General features: G+C 48.2%; 1 protein-coding gene across 2 annotated transcripts in view; it reads left to right on the top strand.

Moving 5' to 3' along the window:
- The first annotated feature begins 29 nt into the window (after positions 1 to 29).
- Positions 30 to 15,515, top strand: part of FBXO42 (F-box protein 42) — a 49,134-nt gene continuing 33,648 nt past the window's right edge. For both annotated transcript variants that reach the window (XM_082328850.1, XM_082328852.1), the window contains exon 1: positions 30 to 143. The gene's annotated coding sequence lies outside the window, so the exon portion shown is untranslated. The remainder of the gene's footprint in view (positions 144 to 15,515) is intronic.

The following is a 15,515-nucleotide window of genomic DNA, read 5'->3' on the forward strand; positions in this document are numbered from 1 at the left end:
GCCGCGGCCGTGAGCGGCGGCGGCGGGGAGGGAAGATGGCGGCGCCGGTTCGAGCCGTCACCCGGGCGACGCGGCGGCAGCGGCCCCGGCGCCTCCAGCCCTGAGGGCCCGGCCCAGCCGCGGCGGGCGGTGGCCGGCGGCAGGTGAGCGGCCCCGCGGTGCGGCTCCCCGGCGCGGGGAAGGACGGGAGGGGCGGTGGGCAGCGCCCGTTCCCCGGGGAGCGGGGCGGCGGCGGGCCCGGCCCGCCAGGCCCCTCAGGGCGGGACAGACCTCTTCTGGAGGGGACCCCCCCATTTGAGGGCTTGAGCCCCTCTTTTCCCCCACCTTACCTCTTTTTGGGGCGTCTCCATTGAGGGCAGAGCCCCCCCGGGTGCTGCAGCCCCCCCTGAGGGCTCCCGGTCCCGGTGAGGGGGGAGGCCCCTTCCCTGCCCGCCGAGGGCAGCGGCAGCCCCGGGGCGAGGAAGGCGAAAGCAGCCCCGGGGTTTTCCTCAGCGCCTGGGGTGGGCAAAACCTGCATACGCACCCTCCCAAAAACCCCAGGTTTCCCCCCAAAAATCAGTGTTGGCGTCGGGCAGCGCCAAGGCGGAGGCTGGCAGCGCGGGGGTACGGGTGCTGCAGGGTGCTGTGGGTGCCCCGAAGGCTCACGTCTCCTGCGTGTAAAAACAAAGGTGAGGCTCAGTCGTCAGGTATTCTCCAAATAACTCTGCGCCAATCCATATCTCGACTCGCATCCACCTTCGTACCTCACGTGCTGCTCACCGTATGTATATATATGTATTTGTTTTGGTCCTGAAAGCATTATATTAGATCAATAGTGGTGGCGAGCTTGGTATTTATCAGCCTGACGGGGTTTGGGGTGTTACTCCCTATTGTCTTCGCTGATAATCTCTTGTCGGTGGTTTGGTAATGGCTTTATTTTTTTTTTTTTTTTGGTCACAGCGGGGCTGGGCTGAGCAGGCACTGCAGGGGCTCGTCTCGATGCGCGGGTCTCACTCGGGAGCATTATCTCATGCTGCCTGCAAGATGCTGCCCAAACCTCCCTGGGGTGAAGTGTCTTGCTCCAAGCCTGCTTGGGTTTTCAAATCGGGCAGGGCATGTCTTAGGAGCCACGAGTGCAGGAGCAGAGCCCTGGTATCTCGCTCTTAATAACCTAAACTCTAATTAATGCTTGGAGGAAGAACAAAAGACAAGTCGTGCAAACTGAAATGCTTGTCTGCAGTACGGTGAATCGGTTGGTTGCGTGGAGGCTGTGTTCTGTTTGTAAGATAAACCCAGTTGATCGCCGGGGATGTTGTTTGTATTAAAATGGCTTTAATTATCACTGGTGAGACTGGCTCATGCTGTAGATCAGCAGCTGGAAGTCTTCCCCTTTACTAAAGGGGACAGGAGTTAAAATAAATTACGTTTGAGATGCCACTGACCTAAATTTGTAACCTGGGTGTAACGATGTCTTTACCCACCCTGCCCTTCAAGAGCCCAGAGCCTGAATCGATCGCTGCCTCGCAGGTGGCCTCGTGAAGCCCCGAATCAGCGATGATGCTGCAGTGTCCTAACGAACTGCTTTATATCGCAACGCAGCGGTCGCAGCCCGGGCTTGGCCCTTCTAGAGAGCCACATCTTTGAGCTGGATGTTAATTGAAGAGTTAAGAGAGACTTGCTGTTATTTCCATAGCCCTGTGTGTTCCCACCGCCATCTCCTTCCTTTTCCTTCCGCTGATGCCAGAGAAAGGCCGAATACCGGTGGCTTTCCCTTAGGTTGTGTCCCTCGGGTTTCCCTGGGGTCGGTCTTTCCCTGGTGTCAGAACTGGGAGGGAAGAGAGGCAAGATCCCGGGCGGGACCGTGGGCTGTTTCCAAGGCAGGATGATCCTTCTCTTGCAGAGGGAGAAATTACAGTTTTTACTGCATCGGGTCCAATCCTGTTCACTCAGGCTTTTGTGTCCGCATGCTTCTAGCAGAAGCAGAATCGCATCCAGCGGTTGTTTTCGCATAGCGAAGATGTTTGTGCGTGTTTTTCCTGCTGTGTTACCTGGTATTTTAACTGACGGGTGACCCCGCCCAAGCAGCTTTTTTTTCTACGGTGGGAAGTGAAACGCTCGGGTTTGAAAGGCACTGTACGGTTTTAGTATCGCACAGGTTTACAAACCCGCTCTGGTTTACTCTTGTGGACTCTTAAAGGCCGTATGTGCAATTTTAAATTTTATTTTGAGTTTACTACAGCCTTTAGTCTCTGGGACTCAAATTTTCTGTGTGTTTGGCTGTCGAAGAAGCCCTAGAAGAAATCTCGCCTGCAGAACAAGTGTTGTTGTCCTGCCTGTGGTTGGTATAAAGATCGGGATGGTTTATCGCTGCTGTTGAATGTGTGTTACCTTTGACTTGGGGATTTCAAGTCACTGGTATTGCCTGCTGCGGCGTCAGGCAGCTTCTGGAGGGGCTTGTTTCTTCCCAAGGATATCGAGGATGTGCTCAACTCTCCTGTCCTTAGTATCAGGAAATTTATTGCATATAATCTTCATGTTTAACAGGAGCAATACCAGCTGTAGCTTTGGAGTGGGAGGGCGGGGATGGTCTGTTCTCCGCGCATTCCCGGCACATGACTGAATTGTAAAAGTCTGTTTTCAGGGCTTCGAAGAGGCGGTGGGTTTCGGCGCAGCCTGCTTCGCCCGCTGCCGATTCCAGCCACTTCCACAGGATGTGAGCGGGTGCTGCTGGAAAAGGCTTCCCACTTTCTGTGTAAACAGAGCTGCGCCTCTGAGGGAAGTTATTTTTCCCTGTGTATTTAGTCATGGCAGGCTTTGTTGTAAAACATTGATTTAGGCTTTGCCCTAAGAAATTTTCTTAAAGTTGAACGTAAATAAGCTTCAAGCCCTTGGCTGTTGAAATGCAGCATCGCGTGGGGGTGTCTGCGAGGGCTTATAAAAGGTGTTGGAGCCAGAGCTAGGCTCAGATTTGGTCCAAATCTAGATAAAAGCCTGTGAAAAGAGGACTCTGGTGGCTCTGATGCTGTGCTCGATGGGTGTTTCTCCAGGTAAGAGCTCCTTTCGGAGGGCGTTTTCTGACCTGAGTGGGACCGTCTGCAGTTGGTGACGTCCCCCAGAGAGGCATCGAGGTATCTGGGCTGTGCTGCCATTAACAGCTAAAGCAGCTTTTTGATGTAGTTTAGAAATTCAGGTCAAAATCCCTTTTAAACTCGCTTGTGCCTTAGATTAAAGGAGAGCGGGGTGACACATCCGCATTGAAAATTGTGGCTTGCGTTGAGCAAGATGCAGAAAACGTGGAACTTGCCTTCAGGAGCTTGCTATTTCAAGAGCTGCAAATGTTCTCCTAGAGCTTTGGTTAATTCGCATCAGACCGTGCTGTGGACTGTGTTCGCTTCCCCATTTCTATGGCAATTTTTAAAATATTTATCTTTGTTAGCTGAACACACCTACTGAAACATCTGACATCAAATGTTCATTCCCCCCCCCTACTTAATATAGTTCAGGCAACAGTCATTTGCAGCTCAAACACACTGTATCTCTTCATATGTTTCAGACTTATTTTGAAATACTTGTCTGGCTTATTTGTTCCGTGCTTGCGCAAATTTTGTAATAATGTGGGCTTTTGAAGGCTTAAGGTAAGTTGGTAGAGTTACTTGAATTTATTTGGGGCTTCTCGTTAGGGTGATATTGCTGTGCTGTGGTAACACTCCCTTCCGCCGCTGCTCTTGTCAAACCTCAGATCAGTGGTGACGGCCCCATCGGCACGTTGAGGTGTGTTTAGGGACGGCCCAGGTCTCCACGGCAAGTCGTGTTTGGTGAAAAGCTGCTTTTATTTGAGTTGGTCGTGAAGGGACGATGTTAGGAGGTGTCCTGCTGCTGGGCTGCCTCATACTAGAGGTGTAAAAGCAAGAGGCTGTCGCTGAATGCTGCGAGTCATTACCAAAAATACACTATAGCCTTAGCAAAATCCATATTTTGTGATATAAGTTCTGCCTAAGCAAAGCTCCCTGTGAAGCTGCAGAATTTATTGCTCTTGCTGTTACTGACTCTACGGTCTGTCAGCAAGTGACACATTTCAGCAGGCAAAAGATCATCTCTGGTTTGCTGAGTGATTTCAGGTTTTCTGGATAAAAAGCAACTCTTGAATGTAAAAATCTTACTGTTAAGTCGGGTGACTGCGGGAAGAAACTCTCCATCCCGAAACTTTTTACACTGGGGAATCTGTGATACGTATTAATCGTTACGGCTGGCTTTTTATTACGCTGGAGAGCCTGCGATGATACGAGTGATTTATCTGCACTTTAGCCCAGGATCGCGAACCCCTTAGGTGCAGTTATCCTCGCGGTGAGCTTCAGGGGAGGGGGCTGAGCGTGTGCGGGGTATCAAGCCTATTACAAAAGCATAATTCTGCAAAAGTCAAATGTTTTCAGTGAATCTCTGTTTTTTCTTGTCGCTGGTGTCGGATGCACATCGGATCCCTTTGCCAGCATGCGAAGGCGCCTGCCCAAAACACCTTAAACGAGAAAAGCAAGTAGCAGCTACTTCTGTACCATTGTTGTCCTACCCATTCTGCAATTATTTAGTTCAATTCCTCCATCGAGCAGCCACCTTTAATCTGTCCTGTTGAATACACGCTCTTCCTGCATTTGTTTTTAGGCTGGCTGTTTTCTTTCTCCGTCGCAGCTGCTGCTGGGGACTCCTGCAAACCTCCTGGACCGTCAGGTTTCGGAGCAGCGGAGACCAGTTCTGCAGACACGGACGCGCGTTGCGGCTCGGGAGGGGACACGTGGGACGCTTTAGCGTGCTCTGAACCCGAGCCTTGGATGCTGTGAAATCCTGGGGTTTCGTAATACGTGGTTTGCCCCGCTCTCGTGCTCGGTACGATGCCAGGCTGTGCTTGAAAAGGGAGCCCACCGGGGTGGCAGGAGTGCTCTCGTTTGGGATGTTAACGAAGGGAGATCTTGGGCTGCTGAGGGAAGATGAGTTTTTGATGAAGAGGTAGGGATGAATTTAAAATTAGCACAATTTCCCTGAATTTTTATTTGCTTATTAATATAATGTGGATTTGACTTCTATTTTTTTGTCTTCTCTTTTTTAGTATTTAATACCTAGTATTTTTAAGCCTCACTAAACAACTAGACTTGAGATATGGCATATAGGATAGAAGGATAACCCGTGCTTTTCGCAGTGGCAACGCACCCCTGAGTTGCAGTGCTTTTGCTTCTCATTCTGCATTGCCTTTTTCATTCACTAAAAAAAAAAAAAATTCCAATAAAAAGGAAGGCAAATTCTCAAAATGTGTGAAAACAACAGCAAATCCTCATCCAGCCCGCTGCGTGGGTCAAACTCTAGCTCTCATGAAATCTATCTTAAATTGAATTGCTGGGTTGTATTTTCCTGTAGGTGGCTCAGTTGCTTGCGAGGTCTGCTTGGTGGCATTGCCGGTGCCATTTGCAGCCCCGCACGCCGAGGTGCGTGGGTCTTCCCTGGGGCTTTAGCCCTATTTCTTTGTCCTTTACAGCCTTGGTGGCGGAGGGGACGCAGAGCAGCCCTTCCTGTTTTATAATAACAGGGCTGCCATCGCCACCACGCTGCGGGCTGTTTTGCACACTTGTATTGCCAAAGAGGAAAATATTTATCCTTCCCATCTGCTTTACCTGCTGAAGGACTTAAAGGAATCCTCTGTTGCTCGCTTTCAATGACACCGCTGTTTGCAGGGAGATGGTTGGGATTTTTCCCACACCAAGATGCTGGTTTATGGGAGAAATGTGTTTAGCAGAAGCTTTAGCGCAGGGCGAAGAGCTCTCCCAGTGCTCGCTGCCAACACCGTATTGACAGTGAATAAAAGAGACGCTGTCTAGACTGCCAGTCACCGAGCTAACGACGGCTCCGCAGGATTTTGAGCGAGGAGAAGACACGCTTGCCTCAAAGTCAGTCCAGCCTTGCAGCTGCCGTTTGCCTCTTTGCCGGGCTCTGGCGATGCCCTTCGACACGTGCGTCTCGTGCTTGTGGACCCTTAGGCACCGTTCTTCTCTCCGTCCGCGTTGCACAGGGCGACGAGGGGGTACGTAGTCTTATATTTGCGGAGAATGACGGGTGTTTGCCCTTCCTGGCTAATATCTCCCGCTAAAAAACCCCAGCAATGAATTCAGGCACGTTCTGAATTTACACACTCGAGCTCTCTGTACGGGTGTCGAGGCAAGTGCTTAAGCTCTGTGCTTGCTTTTCATAAATCTTACTCTTTTCCATCACGCTTTTATGTCTCGATGAGTGTATCTTTGTTTCCAGCTTGCCCGTCAAAAATAAAACAGAGCTCTTGGCGTTATCTGCATATTCATCTTAACTCGGGAGAGGCGGTGGCCTAATTTCTTCAGCACAGGTCAGGGAGCCAGAAACCTCCGGTATTGTAATCCCAGTGCTGTCGAGGGCTTGCTTGACTTCGGCTTCTCGGTGCTTTTGTTCCTTTACCTATAAAATGGGGTTAATTACTGCTGCGGTGCTTACGAGCCAGGCGCGGGGAGACCCGCCGGTGCTGCGCTTTTGCAAGGTGTGAAGGCGTTTAAGGTTGTGTTGGGCAGGTACGGTGCCATGTGGCCAGAGGGTTTTCTGGCTGGGTGTGTATCTATCAATATAAACTCCTTTTTTTCCACCATTGAGAGAGAGAAAATATTTTCTATATTGTTGCAGTCGCTGTTTAGCAAACAGATCTGCCTTTAAATTCTCTTTGGTGTGATCCAGCCCTGCTCCTGGGCAATATTTGCTAGATGGTTAACTCCGTAGTTGGCAGCTTTCATCAAAGGCTTTGCACCGGGAATTACGCGAACTGGTTTGGAGGTGGCATACGAATTTATTTGATGTGATTAGACCAGTGGACATAGCAAAAACATGCTTTTATTGCGTTAGACACACAGTGCGTGTTACGGCTGAGCAGCTCATCTGCTGGGAGTTGAGATCGGGAGGAGAGCATCACTGCTGGTAATGTCCGTGTCGAGATGGTATCAGATATCTTGGTACCCTGCTTGCTAACAAAGATAAAAACATTGCATCAGCGAACTGCTGCGAAGTCAGCAGTCTGTCTGAAAGCTGTGGATATCGATTTAAATTAAACCTTGGCTACCGAGCCTACACTAATACGTGGCTTTTTCCAGCGCATCCTTTTTTTGGCCTGAAAGTCAGTACCCTTGAGCTCGTCTTCGCTTCAAATGAAATGTCTCAAGGCTGCTCATGAGTTGTATTTCTTAGTCAGCAGAGGAACATTGAGGTTTGTGAATCTAGACTGCAAAACAACTTTGCTCTATTGCAAACGTTAAATTCTTCCCCGCCTCTCCTCCTTCACGTGCGTGTGCTAAGCCAAAGACCACGTCGCAGGGGGGGAAGCCGAGGCTTGAGCGTGAGCGCTTGCGTGACGAGTTGCTCCGCTGGTAAACCCTGACCTTGACCTAGCGTTTGCTTAACTTAATTTTCCTGAGCATTAAAACTTCATTCTTCGTTCCCACAGTGAAACATTAAGCCTGAGTTTTGCAGCAATGTTAGAAACCTAAATCTCGACTGGTTGTCCTGCTGCTTCAGGCCCCAGGAGGCTGCCCGATTTCCATGGACAGCCTTGCAGCCTGGGCACTAACGCTGATTATTGAAGTCTCTTGAAGTGCTGGTAGTTTCTGAAGGAAGGTGCGTGGAGCAGCGCGTGTCTGTATCTCGACGGGCTTTTGCCAGGGTTGGTATTTTGGAAACGAGGTTTATGCAGTTTGCTTTCCCTCTCACGCTAATTCCTGATCCTGTTGCCCCTTTCTGCCTGATTCAACGAAAGGATAAAGGTCTCAAAGATCCTGAGTTCCCCCAAGTTTCACAGCATAGGAAGGGGAGAGGAGAGACTCCGCCGAAGGCAAGAAAGCTCCAGATCCTGGAGACCAGAGGAGCTGCCTGGGAGGACGAAGGTCCGATCCCCCCGTGCGATTGCAGCAGGCAGCGGCAGCTCACCCGCGAGCGATGCATCGGTAGGAAATGACATTTTGCTGCTTTCCGAGCTGCCTGTTTTGCTGGCTGAGCTGGAGGAGGTGGATGCGATCCAGGGCTTTCCCGGCCAAGGAAGTCGTGCGCCGGGTCGGACTCTGACACTTGCCGCGGGCTGCTTTCCTGCGGCAGTGTTTGCTTGACACGTGGGCACCTCGGGGACTGCGGTTTCCTCCGTGTGGGCAGCAGTTTAGTGGGAATTGTGCTGGGAGCAGCTGTTTGGATTCATCGGGTTACACTCTGCAAAGGAAAATGTTTATTAAAAAGAAAAAAATAATCCCAACCACACTGAATAAGCATCTAATGCCGTCTGTTAAAAAAATCAGGAATGAAGTCACCCAACATGCTTGGGTACCTCCTACATTTGTTAGCAAACCCTTCTCTAAGATATTTCCATGCTTTACATGTAATTATTTTGCCTGAGCGGGTTTTCTGGGCTGTTTGGACATAGAAATGGGCATTGGGCTGTATGGAAGTGTAAATACAGAAATGATGTTTCCCAGTTGTGTTTTCAGGCTTATTTTTCATATAGTCACAACTAGACTGGTTTTTAGATCAGTGGCTTGTGTTTTCCTCATGGTTCAATTGTAAATTTGCCTTCATTTACCTGAAACCTTTATACGGATTAACCAATTTTAGTGGCTTTGGTAGGTTTAAGAGATGTCCGTCGAAACTAAGGAGCGCTGTGTCATTTTTACAGGCTGTCCTCAAAATAATTAATTTAACTGCAGCTTTCCAACCGTTGCCCGTGAGCTCCAGACCTGCCGCGCTCTCTTAACGAAGGAGGGAGGTGACAATTAGTTATTTCCAGGATCTGCCGTCCTGGGTTCGCTTGGCGTTATCGAGCAGGAGTTCTTGCTGATGGATCATCGCAGGCAGGTTTGGATAGGTACCCAAAATCACATCGGATGTTTTTATCCAGACAGCCGCTGTGCGAACTGTTTATCCTCAGACAGCGTATGTTACATCTGCACGCTTTCCTGTAAAATCCTCTATTTTCAAGTCTCAAGGCCTTTTATTTGCTTGTTTAGGGATCATTCTCCTTTTCTGGCTAGCATGCAGTTTTGCCTTCATTTTGAAATGAATCATGATTATTTGTTTTGCTAGAAAAAGTTCAGGCAAGAATAATTTTAATTAGCAGCTTGCAGGGAGCCGGCAGAGGGAGTGTGTGAGCCCAAAATACTGCTTATTTATATCCCTACAAAATTTAGGGTGATTTCAGTAGAGGGGATGGATCGCAAGAGCAACCCTACATACAGTCCAGCCAGTTATCGCACCCGAGCAGAACAGTTTGCAAAATGGGCCGCATTTGGGTCTGAATTACTGGAGTGACCCTGTCTGCGCTTGGAGAACCCCAGCCAGGGTTGATATTCAGACTTCCTAATTTTTGGCTTGGTCGGAGGGATGCGACATCGTTGATTACTGATGTTTTGGAATGGGAGGCATGCTCGTGGAGGCTTGAGTTTTTATCAGGGAAACCCAAAGAGCGCGGTGCCCCGTGTATAGGCGCCTGGCCCACCCAGATCACCTTTTTAACCTAAAGATACGTGTATTTATTGCCCAGTGTGATTAAACCGGGGGCTCGCTGGTCAACAGCATGCGCGTGAGCTCAAGCAGTACCTAAATAAGTAATATAACAGCTTTTTTTGTGCTGCTAGTGCTTATCAAGCCAGATTTCAACAGGTTTTAAACAACTTAAGCTGTTTTAAGGGTAATAACACTGTCAAAAGAAACTAGAAAGTCTCCAAACCCCATTTCTTGTGGATGCATTTGGGGGATTTTGTTGGATGTTGGACATCTCTGCTTGTTTAGTGGTGTTCTGCAGGGATATCTGCAGATGGTCTTGGTGCCTTCGCTTTTTGGTCTGGTTCTTGATTTGTTAATATTTTATTAAGCTTTTAGGCCGGTTCTGAGGTTTTGTCCTGTTTATTCCATCAGCAAATTCGAATGACAGATTTTGCTGTGTACACCTGAAGCGTGGTGTCATTAAGCTGCTTTTTCCTCTCGTTCTCATGAACCGTACGCTAATGACAAGTGTATAAAACGTGCTGCCTAGCTTTGTATTCCTATCATAAATCCAGAATAAACCTCAATTTTTCTTTCTCATTTTCAGTTCTCTAATTTTGTAGGAAGATCCATTAGGCAGAATTTTTTTTTTTAGGTTGCTGTGCTGTTTGCACAATAAATTGTGCTGCGTAATGTTATATTACTACTTTTTTTTTTGAAAGCTTAGAATAAAAATGAGCAGGAATCCGGAATAGCTGAGGGTCGGCTCATCATCAGGGTGGGAGGGATTTCTGCTAACTCTAAACCTTTTTATTGCAATAATATAAATTAAAATTCTGTTGTAATCATGCTGTTTCATTGCAGTATGGTGCAGGTTATATGGCACTGTAAAATGAAGTCATGTAATTTTAAATTTGTCTCTGGAGTCTATAAAAATACTGATTTAACAGGCAAAACACGCGGCAGGGAGGTAGAACTGAAAGTTATGTATCTGAATTTTGAAACTTGCAGATGGAATTTAGGAAACCTTTATTTTCATGGGTGAAGCTAGGTCTTGTATGAAAGAAAAAAAAACAATTTCCTGTTGAAAGGCAGCTAAAGGAAAAAAAAAAAAAGGAAAAGCTGTGCTTCAAAGAACTTGTAATTGCCTGTTTTGCAGGGATAAGAAGAAAAGCGTGGTGCAGGTGTCCCCGAGGTCTTGCTCGTTCGTCTGGGCGCGATGCTCGACAGCAGCGCAGGCAGGATATTGCTCATCGTTCGGTTTCCCAGAGGCTTTGTTCTTTTTTCTTTTTTTTACTAAAATCTGGTTTTTTTTTCCATTGTTAACCTTGTCTAGCAGTTGATTTTCAAATGGGTTGGCTCTAACTAGTGCAAGTTTTGGAGGACTGGAAACATCGTCTTATTTAATGGTGTTTATCCCTACCCTGAATCCCGTGGCTCCCACAGACCTTTCGCTCCCTGTGCTGTTGCTTTCATAAAATAGCGTGCTTCTGCCTAGGAAATAGTGCTTGATTTTTCCTCTTCTATCACTAGAAAAGGCCTCGGGGCTTCTGGAGGGCAACTGATAGTAGCAAAAGCCAAACCGGAGTGGGGGAAGCTGCAATTGAAGTCCTTGATGGCACGGCTGCACAAGGCAAACAATAAAATATCATGCAAAAATAATCCTTGCCAACACAGATAGGCTGCTTTCCTTAAAAACAAAAAAATCCTAAGGCTTATTAAATGTGTCTGTCTGATGGAATAGGCTTTTTTTTTTAAACTGGGTAAAAGAATAAGCCTAAAAGGTCTAAATGTCTCTGTAAACGCTACCCTGCTGTGCCGCTGGGGCTGGTGACAAGCAGAACAAGCAGTTGCAAAGTATGAGGAAGAGTCTGGAGTGGGTTAGAGGCAGTTGCTATCTTCCACCCCTAAATTAATGCTGTAGCTCCTGATTGCCAAGTGCAATTAATTGTTCTGTTCTGCAGAGTCCCTTTCTCCTTCCAGCCAAAGCAGTCATCCAGCCAGGGCTGGGTCCTTTCACACACCTTTTTTTTTTTTTTTTTTTTCCTCCTGGGTGAGAACATAGCTTCTACGTTTGTGTTTGGAGAGAGAATTTTTTGTGGCATGTGAAAATGAGCATTCCCTTATGACTAATGTGCTCTGGCTCAGTGCTATTACACGGCCTCTTATTTTCATTCAAGAACTTTCCCTTGGAGGCTTTTTTCCCTTAAAATCTGTTGACATTTTAAAAAAAAAAAAAAGGCCAGGTCAAAACCCCTGTGGGTTCAAGCACGTCTTAAAACAGCTGAGCGTTGCGGAGAAGAGGAGGTAGTTCGGGATGGGAACCACTGATGCCACCCACGCCTGTGAACTGGGGTCCATGGGACCAGGAGAGATGCCTGCAGGTAGGAAAACCTTCTTGGGTCGAGAGGGCTTTTGCAGGAGCCGGCTGCTGGCTGCCTGATGGCGCTGCCAGGCTTCAAGAAGTGCTTAAACCCGCTGTTTTTTGGTTTTTGTTTTTTTTTTTTTTGCCTACGTTTAATGTTTTTCATCTGTTTGTTCCACTGCAGTGGATAATTACTTCAGCAGAATAAATAGCAGGTTCTTAAATAATATCAGGAGGAGAGAGAGGAAAAATTGAAGTGCTCTGAAAGGAGGAAAAGAGTTATAAAATGTTTTGCCAACTGGCAGAGACACAGCTTTTAGGAAGGGCCAGGCAAATTTGATCAGCGCTGGCAGAACTCTGTTTTGATTGCCCTTCTAGCATTTCTTTACGTGTTATTTTAAGCAGCTGTGATTCCTCCTTGGTAGGGCTTTAGGCTAATTTCTGAACGTCGTAAAACGTTCCTGCTGCTGGAATATAAAGGCACTTATCCGGGACCAGGAGGGCTGTAGGGTGCAAAATATAATGTGATGCTTCAAGGGGCTCGTGTTGGCCTTCACGGCGATCGATCCAAGCAGAACGGGGCTCCTGGATCCGTCCCAGCGAGTTAATTGAATTGCATGTACTTTTGGACGGGATCTGACTGCTTAAATCGCTTTGCTGCGGCTTTTTGAGTGCTCGGAGATTAATTTTAGCCCGTGTACAAACTGAAGCCCAGCTTGGTGCAGGCAGAGAGCACCTGGAGAGCCAGGATGAGTGAGAAAGCACCTTCTGCATCCCCCTAAATGCAAACGGGACAGAAACACTCCGTTCCGCTCGTCAGATACCTAGCGAAAACGTTGGCATGGGTATTTTCTCCCTTGGCTCTGCTGAATAATTGGTAATAGGAGTTGGCTGGGATGCTTTAGCTCTCTCTTACTGACTGCCTGGGTTTCTTTTTCCTTTTTCGATGTTGGAGCAGGGTTATAGGACAGGGCTTTTGCTGCTTTGCAGTCCGGGGGTGGTTATTCCCAGCCTGCTGTTCCTGTGCCATAAGAGCAAATTCTGCGTCCGTGGCAGGTCAAGCTTGAAGGGTTATTTTGACGGCGACTTGCCTTTTGGGAGTTGAGTTTATTGCTAGTCTTGTTTCCCTTAAGAAAAATAACACAGTGTGGGTGTGAAAACTTGGAGCATGGTTTTTTCCTTATGCTCAAACATTTGGAAAACAAGGATCTAGCAAAGTAGATGCATTTGAATATTTACAATATTATCAAGTGGTCTGGTAAGACCAGACAAAACTCAGTGCAGCTCCTCCATCCCCAGATGTGCGCAAGCGTGTGCTATTTGAGGCATCGAGGGGTTTCCCTGCTCCTCCTGCCTTTTTAAAACTGGCCTTAGAGATGCTTTTCTAACCCCCAAGCTGTTTTGCGCTTGTGATTAACTTGCTGTGTTGTGTTGTTCCCCAGCCTGCTGCAGGGGATCGAAATTGGGATTTAATAATTGGGAAACCCCCCCCTTGTTAGCCAGACGTTCGTGCCTGCACTTCTCATCGGACTTCCTCCAGCAGGTTTTGGACATTATTTAAAGGGTAAACAAGAGCTGTTGGGAAACACACATAGTCTTTGCTTTTAAACCTTAATAACACAACAGATGTCTTGTGTGAACCTGTCGAGCCGAGGCTTATGTTCGGCGTTGTCACCCGCAGGTGTCCCATTGTACCTGATCTGGATGCGAATGCACTTCTCTTGGGTTTTCTAGCACGTTTTTAGGGTGTGAAACGCCTTCTGCTCCGCCTGGGTAGATGCGCCGCTCTGTTTTCCCAAGCTGTGAGGTAGGGCCCGACCCTCCTTCCCCCGACCTCCCCGGCTCGAGCGAAACCGCATCCCGAGGCTGGAGTAGGGGCAGCCTTTGGCTCCCTGCCATGCTCTGTCAGGAGGGAAATCGGCACATACGCTTCGCGACGATAGATGCTTTTGCTTGGGAAAGACCCAACCCTCTGTTTTTTTTAATTATTTTTTTCCTGCAGCTCTGCTATTTCTGAGTTTTCCATTTCTTCATCTTTGGGAATTTGTGTGTTATCTGCTGCGTAATGCAGTTTGCTGGCAGCAGCAGCGCTCATGTCAAAGCGTTTGGGTTTCAGCCTTTCTCTGTCATAACATTGACTCTAAGAAGGATTTCTGACACGGGAAGACGTGCGGAGCATCTGTTAAGATGATAACTGTGAGTTTAATTTTGACGTGGTTGCTGCCGCGGATTGACAGCCCCTAGGATTTTCTGAAGCTGCTTCGTCAGGGAACCTGACAAAACTGGAGAGTAATGCTGTCGAACGTAATTTTTCTGAGCGTGAATTAGTTGTCATGGCAAGCTTTTCTGCTCCGCGTCTCCACCGTCTGCTATTCCCATGGCTCTTCGGCTTGGTGTATGCCAGGATGGGAAAACCCTGGATTTAGCTGGGGAAGATGCTTTGCATCACTGGAAGCTTGTAACAGCTTAGTTTATTCCTGATAGCTAGGTAACTTAAATTCCTTCCAGCCATGTTTTCTGCAATACTGAGAGTTTGGTAAAAATAAAATACTATCTTTTATGACCAACATGGTGCAAGTTACTTGTATTTAAATATGTTGGGCCAAAAGCCGTGTCTTGTCTTCCGTCTGGAGGAGCAGGTTTGCTTCCTGGGCTTGCTGCGGGTGGGATTTGTCCCATGGACTGTGTTGGTCTGCATCCCATCATCCCAGTCAGTCTGGGACCTGGGGGTGGCTGGGCAGCCTCTGCCTCGTGGAGTAGGGAGAAACTCATGCTGAGCGACATAGGAGCTGAGAGCTTGCCCTGTTTTGGGTCCTTTATTACAACCTGCTGTGCTAGGAAAAGATAAAAAGGGAATTTGTGATTGCAGTTTCTGGAAAAGAAAGTCCCTGTGTCATCCTCCCAGGCTGTTCTTTTGGTTTGAGCTATCAATGCACGGGCAGCCACGGAGCAGCTGCATCCCTTGGTCTTCACCCAGCGGCGTTGGAAGGGAAAACTGTCGCTGCTCTCCCCAAAACAAGTTGGCTGCTCCCTAGGTAATAGGGCCCAGGGATTTGTTTTGCAGCGACGGGCATGGGTTTAACTGCATACCGTGCCAACTGGCCAAAGCGGACGCAGCCGCTTGTTAAGATGGATTTATTTCATGATGTATTTCTGTCATCGGTACATTACCTTATACTTAAGATGTTCTGAATAGCTGGAGGTACAATATTTTATATTCCAGCCTTTCATCAGCACTAAATCCCGTGGGGGGGTTTCTTTCCTCACCTACTGTCAGTAAGCAACTGCTTGCAAGTATTTGATTAAAAAAAAAAAGAAAAAAGGGGGGTGCAAAAGGAGAATGGGACAGGGATTTTTCTTCCCCCCACTGCATGCTGCTGAAGTTGCTTGGGGTAAAGCAGGCTCACTGGCAAAACTGGTTTCACAGGAGAGGAGGGGCTGCAAAGCTGTCGCTTCCAACCTGTCTCGCCTTGGGTTGCTCTCGATTCGGTGGGGATCCCTTCCCCATCGCTGCCCGGCCCCGCGGTGCAGAGCAGCCGGGGTCACCGGTGCGGCAGCGTGACGCCTCCTCGTGCCCGGCGAGGGAGCAGGGGTGCGAGAGGCTGCAATTCCTCCAGCGGGTTTATTGGTTTTGCTCTCTGGTACCGTCCGTAGG

This window comes from Platalea leucorodia, assembly GCF_965183815.1.
Source record: "Platalea leucorodia genome assembly, chromosome: 17".
NCBI classification, from domain to species: domain Eukaryota; kingdom Metazoa; phylum Chordata; class Aves; order Pelecaniformes; family Threskiornithidae; genus Platalea; species Platalea leucorodia.